Source organism: Ranitomeya variabilis, chromosome 2 (genome assembly GCF_051348905.1).
Source record: "Ranitomeya variabilis isolate aRanVar5 chromosome 2, aRanVar5.hap1, whole genome shotgun sequence".
NCBI classification, from domain to species: domain Eukaryota; kingdom Metazoa; phylum Chordata; class Amphibia; order Anura; family Dendrobatidae; genus Ranitomeya; species Ranitomeya variabilis.
The window spans coordinates 297,192,917-297,206,556 of record NC_135233.1 but is presented as its reverse complement, the minus strand read 5'-3'; positions in this window follow the sequence as shown (position 1 = coordinate 297,206,556).

Sequence of the window (13,640 nt, the reverse complement as noted above, 5' to 3'; positions counted from 1 at the left end):
GGAACACCCCCTCATCCCAGCTTGCAGCATCACCCCACTCCTGCCTCCTCCAGCAGAGACCCTGGGACCCCACTTTACTGCAGCCACCTCCCCCGGTAAGCAATAAGATGCATGGATTATAAGAAGCACCATCATTTTATAAAAAAAATAATCCTATTTTTCTCCTCAAAATTTGGGGTGCGTCTTAGAATCTGGAGCTTCTTATAATCTGGAAAATACGGTATAGGTACATACATACACACACACACACACATAAATCTAAACTAAAATTTATAATAATTCACCTGGAGGTTTTACTTCAATATGTATTCAATTTCATAAAAAATAAAATTTCTAGGTGCATTATATGAGAAATTTCAGTCTAGGAAAGTTTACTTCTTATAGCTGAACTTGCATGAAGTGTAATTAGCCAGCAATATGTGACTATAAAGCAATAATCGAGCCCACTTTAAGTGAACAATGTTTCACTGGAGTAGATAAAATGAGAGAATGTGATTGTGGCTTAGAGTGGGTATAAAAGCTTATTCTTGATTAAGTAATCACATCAGTACCAGTCATTAACATTGTGTTGCTGTGGTTTAGAGAGCGGATCTCGGTTAAATGCATCACTTGTCTGAGTGCTCAATGTCCATTAAATGTTGCATTCGTAGCAATGAATGGTGATGAAATTCTATTACACTGCCGCCGAGTCAAAAAAGACTATAGTTTCTTTTTACATGAATATATACTCTTTATTTCTTTGCTGTGGCTTGAAGATATGTTGTATTGCAATTTCTGATTGATTTTTCCTTTATAATAATTGTAGCGTTTTCTCAGTTTGCATATAAAGTTGAAGGAGTTGCTCTATAAAACCGCCCCTCTCCATGTGCTCAGTTAAAGAGGATGTCCGGTCTTAAAGGGAATTGGTCAGTAGCATGAACCCTCCTGAGCCATCTACAGTGCCTTGCGAAAGTATTCGGCCCCCTGGAACTTTTCAACCTTTTCCCACATATCATGCTTCAAACATAAAGATACCAAATGTAAATTTTGGGTGAAGAATAGTGTTGAGCGATACCGTCCGATACTTGAAAGTATCGGTATCGGAGAGTATCGGCCGATACCCGAAAAGTATCGGATATCGCCGATACCGATACCCAATACCAATACAAGTCAATGGGACACCAAGTATCGGAAGGTATCCTGATGGTTCCCAGGGTCTGAAGGAGAGGAAACTCCCCTTCAGGCCCTGAGATCCATATTAATGTGTAAAATAAAGAATAAAAAAAAAAAATATTGATATACTCACCCTCTGACGCGCCCTGGTTGTAGCCGCCAGCCTCCGTTCATAAGAATGAGCGCTTGAAAGTCCTTAGATGACGTCGCGGCCTGTGATTGGTCGAGGAGCGGTCACGTGACCGCAACACGACCAATCACAAGCCGTGACGTCATCTAAGGTCTTTCAAGCGCTCATTCTTATGAACGGAGGCTGGCGGTTACATCGGTAAGGTCCAGGCTGCGTCGGAGAGGTGAGTATATCAATATTTTTTATTTTTATTCTTTATTTTACACATTAATATCGATCCCGATACCGATTCCCGATATCACAAAAGTATCGGATCTCGGTATCGGAATTCCGATACAGCAAATATCGGCCGATACCCGATACTTGCTGTATCGGAATGCTCAACACTAGTGAAGAATCAACAACAAGTTGAACACAATTGTGAAGTTGAATGAAATTTATTGGTTATTTTACATTTTTGTGGAAATTCAAAAACTGAAAAGTGGGGCGTGCAAAATTATTCGGCCCCTTTAACTTAATACTTTGTTGCGCCACCTTTTGCTGAGATTACAGCTGAAAGTCACTTGGGGTGTCTCTATCAGTTTTGTACATGGAGAGTCTGAAATTCTTGCCCATTCTTCCTTGGCAAACAGCTCAAGCTCAGTGAGGTTTGATGGAGATCGTTTGTGAACAGCAGTTTTCAGCTCTTTCCACAGATTCTCGATTGGATTGAGGTCTGGACTTTGACTTGACCATTCTAACACCTGGATATGTTTATTTGTGAACCATTCCATTATAGATTTTGCTTTATGTTTGGGATCATTGTCTTGTTGGAAGACAAATCTCTGTCCCAGTCTCAGGTCTTTTGCAGACTCCAACAGGTTTTCTTCAAGAATGGTCCTGTATTTGGCTCCATCCATCTCCCCATCAATTTTAACCAACTTCCCTATCCCTGCTGAAGAAAAGCAGGCCCAAACTATGATGCTGCCACCACCATGTTTGACAGTGGGGATGGTGTGGTTAGGGTGATGAGCTGTGTTGCCTTTACGCCAAACATATCATTTGGCATTGTTGCCAAAAAGTTCGATTTTGGTTTCATCTGACCAGAGCACCTTCTTCCACATGTTTCGTGTGTCTCCCAGGTGGCTTGTTGCAAACTTTAAACAACACTTTTTATGGATATCTTTGAGAAATGGCTTTCTTCTTGCCACTCTTCCATAAAGGCCAGATTTGTGCAGTGTATGACTGATTGTTGTCCTATGGACAGACTGTCCCACCTCAGCTGTAGATCTCTGCAGTTCATCCAGATTGATCATGGGCCTTTTGGCTGCATCTCTGATCAGTCTTCTCCTTGTTTGAGATGAAAGTTTAGAGGGACGGCCGGGTCTTGGTAGATTTGCAGTGGTATGATACTCCCTCCATTTCAATATGATCACTTGCACAGTGCTCCTTGGGATTTTTAAAGTTTTGGAAATCATTTTTTATCCAAATCTGGCTTTAAACTTCTCCACAACGGTATCACGGACCTGTCTATTGTGTTCCTTGGTCTTCATGATGCTCTCTGTGCTTCAAACAGAACCCTGAGACTATCACAGAGAAGGTGCATTTATACGGAGACTTAATTACACACAGGTGGATTATATTTATCCTCATTAGGCATTTAGGACAACATTGGATCATTCAGAGATCCACAATGAACTACTGGAGTGAGTTTGCTGCACTGAAAGTAAAGGGGCCGAATAATATTGGATGCCCCACTTTTCAGTTTTTGAATTTCCACAAAAATTTTAAATAAACAATAAATTTTGTTCAACTTCACAATTGTGTTCCACTTGTTGTTGATTCTTCACAAAAATTTAAATTTAGAATCTTTATGTTTGAAGCATGATGTGGGAAAATATTGAAAAGTTCCAGGGGGCCGAATACTTTCGCAAGGCACTGTATATGAGCATGCAAGTCATAGGAGACTGAATACAATGATACACATATCTGCAATCTGATGTCTTTTTCTAGAGAAATCCACATTTTTCTTCTATGTAAATAACCTCTTCCAGACTATGGGGAGGGTGGTGCCTGGAAGATAACTGTCTCCAAAGATTATTGTACATGAAGGAGAGTTACCAGTGTGAGACAAGTAGCTAACACAGAACAGGAGAAATTAAATTTGGCTACTTGCAAACAGATTTGTTTCTTTCTGAGCTCTGCTGTATTACAACAATATTACAACCATGTCTGCCTGTGACATGAAACCTGAAAGAAACCACATTTTGGGGCATTTTTTTGACACTTTTTCCATTATGTTGTTTACTTATACAGAAATCTATACGAAAAGAAAAGAAAAGATTGCGCCTTTTTTTAAACAAATGCCTAAAATGTTAAAAACTTGCAAATAAATTAAAAAAACCACAGATTCATACTGTCCTATGAACCGACAGCTAACATGTTGCTGCAGGATTTTTATTTTCCAAAGAAAAAAGCTTCAAAAATACCCAGAACAATGTTTTCCAAATAAGGCTCCATGTGAAGGCTGGAGGGTCCTTCTTCTATTGGTTCTATGTGAAAATAGTCCAGAGGTGTACATTCTGATGGCTCTGACAAAGGCAAAAACTTGGGAAGTACATGAAAATAACTATATAATTATTTACTCAACTTATGTAATAATACACAATTATATAAACTATAATATAGTGATATATATGGGTATGATCTTTACATTTATTTTAGGAAACAGATTTTTATATGATAATGTGCTATCCTGGGGAGAATGAAAAGATAAAGCATGATAAATGCTTTCTCTTAAAAAAAAAAAATTACAGACAAAAAATATAATGAACATATACTAAATTTTACAATAGGCAACAGAAAACGAATGACTTTAATTTATTTAGTAAATCAGTAATTTATTACAATTAGAAAAGGCTTAACCTTTGTATATTGGCATTGAAGATACACTAATTGTGGTATTTCTATGTTAATTATTCACCTCTGAGCCGAGAGACAAGTTCTGTGAGTGAACTTCTGCTCCTCGGATGTATTGATGTGTGGTTTAATTCTCATGAGATATGTGGATGCCAGAAACTCATCCAGAAATAGAAGCATTCGGCTGTGTAATAGTGATCATGAAGATTTTTCTAAAGTAAGCCACTGCACAAGTCTAAATGATCTCCCTCACCTCTGACCAGTAGCTTCATTTGTAGTTTGTATTGCTTGTATTCATCAGTAACAAATCCACATATAGCAGAGGTAAGAACCAAAGCAAGAACAGGCACCAGATGAAACAATGAATTCAACACAGTATATTTAAGTAAGTTCTCGACCTAAACAGACCCTAAAATACTAATCATTAGGGTTGAGCGAAACGGATCGGTCATTTTCATAAGTCGCCGACTTTTGGCAAAGTCGGCGTCTCATGAAACCCGACCCGATCCCTGTGTGGGGTCGGCCATGCGGTACACGACTTTCGCGCCAAAGTCGCGTTTCAATTACGCTAAAAGCGCCATTTCTCAGCCAATGAAGGTGGACGCAGAGTGTGGGCAGCGTGATGACATAGATCTCAGTCCCCACCATCTTAGAGAAGGGCATTGCAGTGATTGGCTTGCTTTCTGCGGCGTCACAGGGGCTATAAAGGGGCGTTCCCGCCGACCGCCATCTTACTGCTGCTGATCTGAGCGTAGGGAGAGGTTGCTGCCGCTTCTTCAGAAGCAGGGATAGTGTTAGGCAGGGTACATAAAGCCCCAAACCGCTTGTGCTGTAGCGATTTCCACTGTCCAACACCACCTTTTGTTTGCAGGGACAGTGGAAGCTACATTTTTTTTCCTCAGTGCTGTAGCTCATTGGGCTGCCCTAGAAGGCTCCCAGACCCTGATAGCTGCGTTGCTGTGTGTGTAGGCCGCTGTGCAAACCAACTGCTTTTTTCAAAGCACAAATCCTGTTGTTCCTTCCTTTCTGCACAGCTATCTTGTTTGTTTGTCCACACTTTTGTTTTTTTTGTGCAGCTGTCCACTCCTTGTTATTGCTGCCTGCCATACCTTGCTGAGATTACTGCAGGGAGATAGTAATTGTAGGACAGTCCCTTTTTTTTTTTTTTTTTTTAAATTCTCCCTGAAAAAAAAAATAGTGGGAGATTAAGTTTGGCATTTCTGCTTGAGTGCCGGTCGTGTGTGTGCCATCTGTCTCAAATTATTGGTGCACAGAAAACCTAGTGTGTCATACTGTTAATTTTTTTTTTTTTTTTTAAATTCTCCCTGAAAAAAAAAAATAGTGGGAGATTAAGATTGGCATTTCTGCTTGAGTGCCGGTCGTGTGTGTGCCATCTGTCTCAAATTATTGGTGCACAGAAAACCTAGTGTGTCATACTGTTAATTTTTTTTTTTTTTAATTCTCCCTGAAAAAAAAAATAGTGGGAGATTAAGATTGGCATTTCTGCTTGAGTGCCGGTCGTGTGTGTGCCATCTGTCTCAAATTATTGGTGCACAGAAAACCTAGTGTGTCATACTGTTATTTATTTTTTTTTTTTTAATTCTCCCTGAAAAAAAAAATAGTGGGAGATTAAGATTGGCATTTCTGCTTGAGTGCCGGTCCTGTGTGTGCCATCTGTCTCAAATTATTGGGGCACAGAAAACCTAGTGTGTCATACTGTTAATTTTATTTTATTTTTTAAATTCTCCCTGAAAAAAAAAATAGTGGGAGATTAAGATTGGCATTTCTGCTTGAGTGGCGGTCCTGTGTGTGCCATCTGTCTCAAATTATTGGGGCACAGAAAACCTAGTGTGTAACATTGGGCCTGATTTTCCTTTCAGTGTCAGCCACCTATAAAAGTATATATAAATCCTACAGAAGTTTGAGTTCACCTTATAAGTTGTTTTACAGTAACAAATACCGTTACTTTGGTTACGTTTTGCAAACAATGAGGAAGTCTGGTGGAAGAGGTCGTGGCCGTGGGCGGTCATTGTCAGCTGGTAATGATGGTAGTGGTGGTGGAGCATCAGGTGGTCGTGGTAAAAGCAGTACAGAACCTAAGTCTCGAGTAGTTGAGCCAGGTTCGTCGTCTGGCTACACAAGGCCTCGAACGCTCCCTTTTCTGGGAGTAGGAAAACCACTTTTAAAGCCGGAGCAGCAAGAACAAGTTCTGGCTTTCCTTGCTGACTCAGCCTCTAGCTCTTTTGCCTCCTCTTCTGAAAGTGCTAAATGTAAAAGCAGCATGTCGTTAGTGGATGTTCACGGTCAGGGACAAGTCGCTTCCTTGTCTTCTTCACCCAGAACAAGAGAGAAGGATGCGTCAGGAGACACAACGGGTTACTCCATGGAGCTCTTTACACATACCGTTCCTGGGTTAGACAGTGAAACAGTTAACAGGCCATGCCCATTAGAAGTTGAATCGGACATGGAGTGCACTGATGCACAGCCACAGCCAGATTACTATGCGGTTCCTTTGACTCAGACCAGAACATTGCCCTCGCAGTGTACTGAGCCAGAATCAAACCCAGCTGAGACTATGGTGCCCCGTCACGAACGCTATACCACCGGCTTACACGGTGACACAGACGAAGTTGCACACGAGATAGAAGTGGAGGTCATAGATGACCCAGTTGTTGACCCCGATTGGCAGCCATTGGGGGAACAGGGTGCAGGCGGCAGTAGTTCTGAAATGGAGGAGGAGGAGGAGGAGGAGCCGCAGCAGGCATCAACATCACAACAGGTTCCATCTGCCGGGCCCGTATCTGGCCAAAAACGCGTGGCAAAACCAAAACCAGTTGGAGGACAGTGTGGCCATCCGGTTAAAGAAGCTCAGTCTGCAATGCCTGAAAAGGTATCCGATAGTAAAAAGAGTGCAGTCTGGCATTTTTTTAAACAACATCCAAATGATCAGCACAAAGTCATCTGTCAAAAATGTTCAACTACCTTAAGCAGAGGTCAGAATCTTAAAAGTCTAAATACAAGTTGCATGCATAGACATTTAACCACCATGCATTTGCAAGCCTGGACTAACTACCAAACGTCCCTAAAGGTTCCAGCACCCTCAGCCAATGAAGCTAGTCAGCAACGCTACATCCCTTCCCTCACTGTAAGCCCACCATTTCCCGCACCACCTGCAGTATCTGTGCAGCTTTCGTCGCCAGGCCAAAGCAGTCAGGGAATCACCAGGTTTGTAGTAGGAAACACTGCATGTAGGGCACCGGCAAGAATACCATCTCCAACCCTCTCTCAGTCTGCCATGTCCACCGGCACCACTGCTAGTTCCACGATCTCCAGCTCTCCAGTCCAGCTCACCCTACATGAGACTCTTGTTAGGAAAAGGAAGTACTCATCCTCGCATCCGCGTACACAGGGTTTGAACACCCACATTGGTAGACTAATCTCATTAGAGATGATGCCCTACTGGTTAGTTGAAAGCGAAGCTTTCAAAGCGCTGATGGACTACGCTGTACCACGCTACGAGCTACCCAGTCGACACTTCTTTTCTAGAAAAGCCATCCCAGCCCTCTAACAGCATGTTAAAGACTGCATTGTCCATGCACTCAGGCAGTCTGTGACTACAAAGGTGCACCAGACAACAGATGCATGGACCAGTAGGCATGGCCAGGGACGTTACGTGTCCATCACGGCACACTGGGTGAATGTGGTGGATGCAGGGTCCACAGGGGACAGCAATATTGGGACAGTTCTGCCTAGCCCACAGTCAAGGAAACAGTTGGCTGTAGGCGTTCGCCCCCCCTCCTCCTCTTCCTCGTCCTCCTGCAGAAGCGAGAGCTCGTCCACAGACCGCAGTCGCACAACCACTCCATCCGCAGCTGCCACTGTTGCACACCAGGTGTTCCATTATGGGACAGCTAGTGGCAAGCGTCAGCAGGATGTATTGGCAATGAAGTGTTTGGGCGACAACAGACACACCGCGGAAGTTCTGTCCGAGTTCTTGCAGAAAGAAACTCAGTCATGGCTGGGCACTGTACATCTTGAGGCAGGCAAGGTAGTGAGTGATAACGGAAGGAATTTCATGGCTGCCATAGCCCTTTCCCAACTGAAACACATTCCTTGCCTGGCTCACACCTTAAACCTGGTGGTGCAGTGCTTCCTGAAAAGTTATCCAGGGTTACCCGACCTGCTCCTCAAAGTGCGCAGACTTTGCTCGCATATCCGCCGTTCGCCCGTACACTCCAGCCGTATGTAGAACTATCAGCGGTCTTTGAACCTTCCCCAGCATCGCCTAATCATCGACGTTGCAACAAGGTGGAACTCCACACTGCACATGCTTCAGAGACTGTGCGAACAGAGGCGTGCTGTTATGTTTTTGTGGGAGGATACACGGGCAGGCAGTTGGATGGCAGACATGGAGTTGTCAGGTGTGCAGTGGTCGAAGCTACAAGACCTGTGTCAAGTCCTTCAGTGTTTTGAGGAATGCACATGGCTGGTTAGTGCAGACAACGCCATAATAAGCATGAGCATCCCCCTAATGCGTCTGCTGATGCAAAGTTTGACGCACATAAAGGAGCAGGCGTCTGCAGCCGAGGAAGAGGAAAGCCTTGATGACAGTCAGCCATTGTCTGGTCAGGGCCGTGTAGAGGACGCGGTAGCGGGCAAAGAGGAGGAGGAGGACGAGGAGGATGATGGGGATAAGTACTTTATTAATGAGGAAGCTTCTCCTGGGCCAACAGAAATTAGTGGCGTTGCAAGGCCGGGTTCTGGTTTTTTAAGGGAGACAAGTGACGTAGATTTGCCTGTAACTGCCCCTCAAACCAGCACAACCGCAGATTTGACAACTGGAACTTTGGCCCACATGGCGGATTATGCCTTACGTATCCTCAAAAGGGACCCACGCATTATTAAAATGATGACCAATGATGATTAGTGTTGAGCATTCCGATACCGCAAGTATCGGGTATCGGCCGATACTTGCGGTATCGGAATTCCGATACCGGGATTCCGATACTTGCCGAGTATCGGATACCGGAATCGGAAGTTCACAGATTCAAACTGCACAAATTCATCCAATGAGAATGATTCCAAGTGTGGGCACATCCTGTTCAGCATGGAGGGCATGAAACTACTGGCATGGCTGTGATTGGCTGCTGAAATGATGTCATGATGCAGTTTAAAAGTCGCTGGCGCCATTTTGCGCTCACTCTGCTGTGAATTCAGTTAGTGACAGGATGCTGTTTGCTGACTGAGGGCCAGTTTAGAGATAGCGATTTGCTTCTTTGTGCTTTCCAAAGGCTAATTTAGCAACCGCTGTGTTCACCTACTATTCACCTTGCTTTTGCCTTGTAGCGCTGTTTTCACAGCGATCTGCAAGGTCTGTGTGTGTGTGTGTGTGTGAGTGCAGCCCACTCTCTAGTCTGAGTGCAGCCACATAGGCCATCCATAGCTGGTTGTATTCAGTTCAGGGAGGGTGGTTCATTGCCTCATACTGTTCTTTTTTTTTTTTTTCCAAGTAGTGTAGTCTGCTGCTAATTTTTTCAAAAAAATCCTATTAGTGTCTTTCCACCCGTCTCCAGCTAATTTGTGGAAAAACACTACATAGGATAACGTAGAGGAGGGTTTTTGGGCCTTGCAGCGCCGTTTACGGCTGTCTGCACGGTCTCCGTGTGACTGCAGCTCGCCCTGTAGTCTGTGAGCAGCCATAGCCTGGTTGTCTCCAGCTCAGGGTTCTTCACTGCGTCATACCGCAAAATCAATTTTCATTTTGTTTTAAGTAGTGCAGGCTGCTGCACATTTTTTCAAAAAATTCCTATTAGTGTCTTTCCACCCGTCTCCAGCTAACTTGTGGAAAAACACTACATAGGATAACGTAGAGGAGGGTTTTTGGGCCTTGCAGCGCCGTTTACGGCTGTCTGCACGGTCTCCGTGTGACTGCAGCTCTATCTGTTGTCAGTTCAGCCCCCAAAAAATAAATAAATAATAAAGTTCACCAAACACACCAGTGACACCACTTTACATTTGTGTAGGCCACATTAGCTCAAAGTTAAAGTCTAGACCACACTTTAGAAAATTAGTGTTTCTTATACCTGTTAGGAGGAGTTGTTCAGGAATAAGCACACAAAGCCGTTAGTACTTTTCTGCTTATCTTTATCAGTCATCCAAGATGAAGAAGGCAGTGAGTAAGGCACGTGGGCGTGGGCGTGGGCGCGGAGCAGGGAGGGGACGTGGGGATTCTGTGCCTGCTGCGGGCACCAGTGACTCATCAGCACCCACTTTCACAAGGGAACAGTCATTCATGCGCAGCTTTGTTGCAGAGCACCGTACACCGCTGCTGCGTGAAGAACAAATTGAAGCCGTTGTCGGATGGATGGCAGCTAATGCATCAACTTCAATTAGTGCCACATCCTCTCAGACACAGAGCACTGGAGAGCAGCCATCTGTCTCTTCACCACCTGCCAAATTGCCCAGGCAGACAGAGAGCCCAGGACAGGAGCCGTCTCTACTTCTGTTCTCTGAATCTCTTGGCTTGGAAACAGGGGGCCAGCCAAGCAGCATTGGAGAAATGGAAGAAGAGGCAGGGTGCAGTGATGCCCAACAGCTTTTTCTCTCTTCCTCTGAAGAGGCGGGTGGGCCAGTGGCTCCGTTCACCACATCGCAGGCCGCATCAGCTGATGATGAGACTCAGGTACCACTTACTGGTGCGTGCTCTGCTGCTGAGACTACCCAGGAGGAGCAGTTGGGGGCAGAGGGTAGTGTAGATGATGAGGTCCTTGACCCATCTTGGCATGAGGGACAGGAAAGTGGTGGGAGCAGCTCTGAGGAAGAGATTCCCCGTACGGCCCAAAGAGGGAGAGGGAGGGGGAAGACTGCGGATCCTGCAGCCTCCGCTTTGGCACCCGTTAGGAGCATGTCTCTTCCAAAAGCCAAAAAGGGCGCTCCCAAGACTTGCAGTGCCTGGTCCTTTTTTGACACAGTTGCAGATGACATTTGCTATGTCAAATGCAAGGTGTGTCATCAAAAAGTCAAAAGAGGGAAAAATGTCAGCAACCTCAATACCTCCAACATGTGGAAACATGTGCGCACCAGGCACGTGGCGGAGTTAGAAAAACACACTGAAGAGCTAGGCCAACCAACAGCGGCAGCTACCACCTCTTCAGCTCGTGTTGCCTCTTCCTCCAGCTCACATGCAGCTGGTTCGGCTTCCTCCCAGGATCGCCGTGGAAGAACCTCTGGCCCTGTTGTCCAGAGACCCGCTGTAATTCCACCCGCAGCACCACTTTCCCAGTCATCCACACACTCCCAGCCCAGTCTACAGCCATCGGTAGTACAGACATGGGAAAAAAGGCGGCCTTTCTCGTCAAACCACCCACCACCCACGAGCACAGGCTCTGACTGCAGGCATTGCCAAACTTCTGTCACTGGAAATGCTGTCATTCAGGCTGGTGGAGACTGACAGCTTCCGTGACTTGATGTCATTGGCAGTCCCACAGTACAATGTGCCCAGCCGCTTTTACTTCAGCAGGCAAGCCGTCCCTGCCCTGCACAAGCATGTGGAGGGACACATAAAACACGCGCTACTGAACGCCGTCAGTAGCAAGGTCCACCTCACCACCGATGCGTGGACCAGTCAACATGGACAGGGGCGATACCTTTCCCTCACTGCCCATTGGGTTAATGTCGTTGAGCCGGGTACAGATCGTGCGAGTGGCGCAGGACGTGTCCTGCCCACTCCAAGGATTGCAGGAATCCATTCTGTACGCATTGACTCTTCCTCTTACACCAGTTCCTCAGAATCATCGCTGCAGGAGCCGTCACAGTCCACCTCCACATGGACCCGTGATGAACGTTTACCTGTTACGACCGACATGAGCACAGCCGTGGCCAAACGTCAACAGGCCGTCTTGAAATTAATTTATTTGGGGAATCGAAGCCACACAGCGCAGGAGCTCTGGAATGCCATCAAGCAGGAGAGCGATGTGTGGTTTGTGCCAGCGAATCTCCAGCCAGGCATGGTAGTGTGTGATAATGGCCGAAATCTGGTGGCAGCTCTGGGCCTCGGCAACCTCACTCACATCCCATGTCTGGCACATGTGCTCAATTTGGTCGTGCAGAGTTTTTTGAGGGACTATCCGGATCTTGATGCACTGCTGCACAAGGTCCGCCTAGAGTGTGCTCACTTGCGGCGTTCCAGCACGGCAAAAGCGCGCATTGCGGCTCTGCAGCGCTGACACCGCCTGCCGGAACATCGCATCATATGTGACCTACCTACCAGGTGGAATTCCACGTTACATATGTTGGAGCGGTTGTGTGAGCAGCAGCAAGCTCTAATGGAGTACCAGTTGCTTCAGGCGCAAAGAAGTCGCACTCAGCACCGTACAGACTTCACAACCACAGAGTGGGCCACTATGAATGACGTCTGCCAGGTTTTGCGTCCCTTTGATTATTCCACGCGGATGGCGAGTGCAGATGATGCACTAGTCAGCATGACTGTCCCCCTTATCTGCCTGCTTGAAAAATCACTGCAAGCGCTAAGGGATGATGTTGTGGAAGAGGTGGAGGATGAGGATTCAGCATTTCCATCATCTTCTGGACAGTCAGCGCCACGTGGTTCCTCACAAACGCGTAGGCAGGGGACAGTTTGTGAGGAGGATGAGGAGGAGTCAATGGAGGAGGAAGACATCCGTCCAGAGGAGGGAGTTACACAATTGTCCAGTACTCAGTGTGTACAGCGAGGGTGGGGTGATGACGAGCGGGCAGAGATCACGCCTCCAGCAGGGGACAGCGTTTCTTGGGCAGTTGGCAGTCTGCAGCACATGGTGGATTACATGCTTCAGTGCCTGAGAAACGACCGCCGCATCGCCCACATTCTCAACATGTCTGATTATTGGGTGTTCACCCTCCTCGATCCTCGCTACCGGGACAACGTAGAAAGCCTCATCACACCATTGAACCGGGAGCGAAAAATGCGGGAGTACCAAGACACACTGGTGAATTCCATCATCTTCTCCATTCCAACTGAGAGAAGTGCTGCTAGTGCATTCCAAAGCAGCTCAGTGCGTCCAGGCAGTGGTGGAGGCTCTGCACAAAGAGGGAGCAGAAGCAGTGCCTCTGCCCAAGGCAAGACCAGTATGGCCCAACTGTGGCACAGTTTTCTGTGCCCGCCACAAAAGTCTACACCATCACAGACGGCTCCAGTCAGCAGGAGGCAATGGTTCCGTCAGATGGTGACAGACTACATGTCTTGCCCTCTTGCTGTACTCCCAGACGGCTCTTCACCTTTCAAGTTTTGGGTCTCAAAGCTGGATACATGGCCAGAGCTAAGCCAGTATGCATTGGAGGTGCTGTCTTGCCCTGCGGCCAGTGTATTATCGGAACGTGTCTTTAGTGCTGCAGGTGGTGTACTAACTGACCGTCGCATGCGACTATCCTCCGATAACGTTGACCGGCTTACTTTCCTGAAAAT